This window comes from Poromitra crassiceps (assembly GCF_964638095.1).
Source record: "Poromitra crassiceps genome assembly, chromosome: 3".
Classification (NCBI taxonomy): domain Eukaryota; kingdom Metazoa; phylum Chordata; class Actinopteri; order Beryciformes; family Melamphaidae; genus Poromitra; species Poromitra crassiceps.
In genome coordinates, this window is record NC_139625.1 from 51468182 (window position 1) to 51473503 (window position 5322).

Here is a 5322-nt window from a genome sequence, read left to right on the forward strand (position 1 = left end):
TATTTGTGGAGACACTCAGTGGAAATACATTGAACTGCTGACAACATGCATCATAACTGTTAATGTATGCAAGCACCAAAACAACAGATGACAGCTGACACAACATCGCCCTGGCAGTCTCATTGTTATCATCACGCACCCTCTCCTATATGTGCCACCCAGAAAACAAATGTCTCTGTCAGTAGCCTATAAACCCTTCTGCCCACAACTTCCCTGATCCCGTCTTGCATGCTTGTTGCAGCTGCATGGAGCACCCAGTGACCTACATATAATGAGAGTTTATTGCCTGTTGCTACTGCCTGCACCGCTCTCAGTCCACCACCAGCTTCAAGTCTCCCCTCTCTCCCATCACTACATGACCCTGCATCTCCTTACTGATCCAAAATGGCTTGATAGAGGCTTTTACTGCTGATGACTGCTGGTTATAGAGAAGGTTGACTTGACTTGAGTTTTAAACTGAAGCAGCACACAAACAGACAACAGTTGTGGATTAGGGTCACTTCTTTGACCAACCCTCTTTTTTTGGTGGGCTAACTAGTAGGTCATGCTCATTGTCGTGATGTTCTGATTACATGCAAAGCTTGTACGTATTGTGCACGATCTGCCATGGGTCCATAAACTAGGGAAAAATCCTTCAGGGCATTGAGTGTCTTCATAGCACCGAGGCAAGCTGCAAATGTTTGGGTCCCAAACATTCAGCTGCCCAACAGGCACCTCACATGACGATATCTGAAAATATAACTCACTCACTCACTAAGTGAGTGAGTGTCTGTGTGTGTTCAAGATTCAAGATTCAAGATTTTTATTGTCACTCCGTAGTACAAGTATCACATGTGAAATTCTTGTGCTGTGAACTCCGTTTACAACATAGTACAAATATAACAGGGCATATGAGTGCAAAAACAACAAGAGACACAACAAGCAATAAGACAGTAGAGTGATAAGACAAGTCAGAGACAGTGGCATATTCACTGCACATAGGTGCACATGTCATGTGCATACTTTGGACGTACTTAAACATTTTAAATTCGACGTATTTGACATACAGGTGCAAATAGCATATACCTAATTAAACATACAATTAAACATTAGAGATGGGATGGGTTAGCAACCCAGACTGGCTCTCTCATGAGGGAGAAATCCACAAACGCTACGGATTAGTCTCCCGAAAATCTGTGCAAACATCGGCGCGGCCTGGGGTCCTCCAGGCTAGAGCGAGGTGCTCGGCGCAGCCGGATGACGTGCAGCGCACAGGCCTTCTTGAGGCATCTATTTTTCCATTGGATGCCTGACAACCAGGTACAGACTAGCTGCCTGTGTTGTTGGGAGAGGGCCTGGTAAGACGAAGGAGGAGAGCGGCTGGGAGACAACCCACAATGCCTCAGCCTCCATGCACCGAAGGGTCTTTCAATGCTGCGACGTAGCACTGGCTCTATTGCAGCGGATTGGGAGTGATCAACCCTTCCGCGGGCAACGTTGCAGACAGAGTAGGAAGGCTGATCCGTAGCGGCTGCTTCCGGGACGCGGGTCGGGGTCTTAATCGGCCTCGGCCGGGTCTACTGGGCGAGGGTGTATGATGTTGGAATGACCCGAAACACCTTGCGACCCCAGTCAACATCACTGATGACGCGTCCCAGCGCATGCTGAAGTATGTATATTTTGAACATTGGACATACATAATGGTAGCATCTACAGTGCGGTACAGTACAGCTACTACACTATTTGTGTATGTTAAGGAGTCTCGTGGCCTGCGGGAAGAAACTGTCCCTCAAGCGATTTGTGCGTGCTTTTGGGACCCTGTATCTCCTCCCTGAGGGTAACAGGGAGAACAGGCTGTTGTCGGGATGGTTTGTGTCTTTGATGATCTTCAGGGACCTCCTGAGGCACCGCTGGTTATATAGTTCCTGCAGTTCTGGCAGCTCACATCCTGTTACGTGCTGGGCCGCGCGCCTCACTCTGTGTGTGTGTGTGTGTGTGTGTGTGTGTGTGTGTGTGTGTGTGTGTGTGTGTGTGTGTGTGTGTGTGTGTGTGTGTGTGTGTGTGTGTGTGTGTGTGTGTGTGTGTGTGTGTGTGTGTGTGTGTGTGTGTGTGCGTGTGCGTGCGTGCGTGCGTGTGTGTGAGCGAGAGGGATTGCAACTATTGCAAGCTTCTACCTCCCGTTGGTGAAGGAGGACAAATCACCAGGAAATGAAATGGTTTGGATTAGTTATACTGGGAAGTTTACTGAAGTCATTGACTCTGACATTGTTGCAGCAGTGATGTGGCAGTTCTTACAGATAGTACAGTACTGTACATCAGTGAAGAGTCATGCATTCACTGCTATATGGGGCTGGTGCAGAAGTCTGGATTGATAGGCAGACATACATTTTTTTTCCATTTTTTTTAATAGAACAATAAACGAACAAGACAAACAGGCTCAGACACAGGAAAATAAAAATAAAATAAAATACATACATCAATGACATTTGGCATGATTAACGTGGTGCTACCAGCTACAAAAGGTGCTTATGTGCTTGTGAGGGATATTACGCATAGGACCCCACCAAAGGGGTCCACATGAAACAAACTGGGCAAGCTGTCCATCACCCCCAACCTTAGTCACCGCTCACTAATCATTTTTAACCTCGTCAAAGTAGCCCAGAAACGGGTCCCAAATAGTTGAGAACTTTCTAAGCGAGTTGGTTCTCAAAAACCTGGGTCTCTCCATCTGTATAACAGAAACCATGTCCATCAGCCATGGCAGACATACATTTTGATCAGAAAATAGTTTCCCACTTAAGGCTCAGACTCAGAGACAGTTTCTACCCACATGACATCAGACTCTTGAACTCACAATCAACCACAGTCATATGATCATGGTTTTAGATAAGTTTGTCTCTGGCACCAATAAATGTTTTACTGTGAACACTCAAACACAAGACACTTTATGTCACATCACTGCAGCCATAACATACAATAATTATGTCCTCTTGCCCTTTTATTTTCCTCTTAACTTCCATTTTCCTTTTAATCATCCTTTTTTATTATATCTTTTTGAATTATATGTTCCAAGCATAAAAAAACATTTCATTGCACTGTTTACCCTCTGTATGTGCATATGACAAATAAACACACACATGAACTTGTAGTGCCCAGCTCTTTACAGTAGCACCAATGCACCAGGTGAAACTGGAATGCATCCCGTAAGAAGCCAATGAAGCCAACGTGTTTCCCCAATTGCTTCTTAGCCTAAAATTATCTTCCGTTAAGAAGGCTGCGTTTCCCAAAAGCTTCTTAGCACTAAGATGATCTTTCGTTAAGAAGGTTTTGTAAGAAGGGTCTGGGGCATTCTTAACACCTTCTTAATGACGAAACACTGGCACATCCAGCCGCGTCAGGCAAAAGGAGATACTTGTGTCCACTGTTCCTCTTGTGTTTTTCCCTTTTTCCTTTCTTTCATGCACCCTTTAGTGTTTAAAATTGGGGAACACTTGAAAATCTCCCCTGTATGTATGGTTACTTGTGTTTTAAATGTTTTACCGTAGGCTATATTCCTCTAATCAGAATGGATTCCTTTTATAATAAGAATGTTGTCGATTTATATAGCACCTTTCACAGAACCAAAGGTCGCTTAAATTCTGTAGTGTTTCTCGCAATTTTGTTGTATGCTGTGTATATAAAGCAATTTGAACTGCAGTCCATGTCTGAAATAAATAATGTTTAATAGAAGAAGTTCTTGTTTAACATGACCACGATTAGGTTATTCTACAACAGTGTTTCTCAACCACTGGGTCGTGGCCCACTGGTGGGCTCAGAGGGCCGCAGAGGACCTCTCACATCGAGATGGTGGACAGCTCCAGTTAAGATGCTTCTTAAGATTCTTCTTTAGCTAAGTGTTAAGAAAACTGTTAAGAAGGTATTTGGGAAACACTTCTTTGGAGCCTTCTTAACTCCTTAAGAAGCTTCTTAACTCTTTAAGAAGCTGCTTAACTCTTAAGAAGCTTCTTTGTTGGGAAACTCAGCCATTGACAAACTCAAAAACGGATTATACTTGAGTCCCCATGACCCATTTGATGAGATTTTGTTTCTCTGACCTAAATCTGAGAATATTATTTACTGTTAGATGTGAATTTGTCCAGAATTCCATGACTATAGTAGGTAGAGATAACAGAGAAACTATGATCAGAACAGTCATTCTTCTACATTCTATAATTGTGTTATTTTTATAAATGAAATAATGGTGAAGTTGAACAATCAATTTGCTGGGGACCCCCTGGGACCTCTCAAGGACCCCTGGTGGTCCCCGGACCCCATGTTGAGAACCACTGGCATATGGTCTGATGTTCTCTCTGTCTGGACTGGGTGAAACCAATATAATAGATCCATGGGTGCAACTGCTCGTGCCCTCGTCTATTTTTATTTTATTCACTAATGAAATACACATCAGAATACACAATGAGATCCAATTAGCCTGCTAACAAGAACAGAAAATATGCCAACCTGATTCTGAGCTCTGTCTGTTTTTCAGACCCCAGAGTCATGAGAAGACGTTAGACTAGACATTGTAAGCTTTGATTGGTGGAGCGGGATGCCAATCAAAGCTTTGGTCCGCACCACCCCTACGCCATCACATCTGCGTCAAGCCAGAGATAGCGAAAGTAAAACAGAAGTTAGGGTATTCTAACTTCAAAATAAAGGGGTTAATCGTCATGGGTGGGGGAATAATCTTTATTAAATCCACTTTGGTGTCACTTTATATCAGTGGTGGTACTTGAGGGTGTTCCAGGGGGTCCCCAGCAATAAGGAGAATAATTTATTTTCACTATAATTCCATCCATAAGTAACACGATGATGACATAATGTATGACTATTTTGGTCATGGATTTCATGCATGGGTTTCTGTAATAAAACACAAGCGAAAATACCATATTATCAGATGGACCCTGGGACAAAATCTTATCAAATGTGGGTCCCAAGCATAGGTCCCAAGTTATGCTTGTCTGATTTGTGTCAGTTCGACGTGATTCGAAAATGAGGGAAAATAACAATACTTTTATTTTGAGGGTTGTGCCCGGAAGTCACGTTTTTTGTTCTGTTGAGCTTGACACTGGTCGCCGTCATCATCTGTACGCACGGCGACAGACAGGGGCTTCGACAGGAACGGGCATGCCGCTGTTATTTTCTCCATGCCAAAAAAACACGTATCAGAGATTCGAAACAATATCGACGAATTTCCCCGATAGTCCTCCTGGAAACCTCGATGGATTAGTCTGATTTATCCGCGCCGGTAAGCACGTTTTTCTGTCTTGAATTTCAATTGGTGCACCCGCCTCAGTCCCTTGC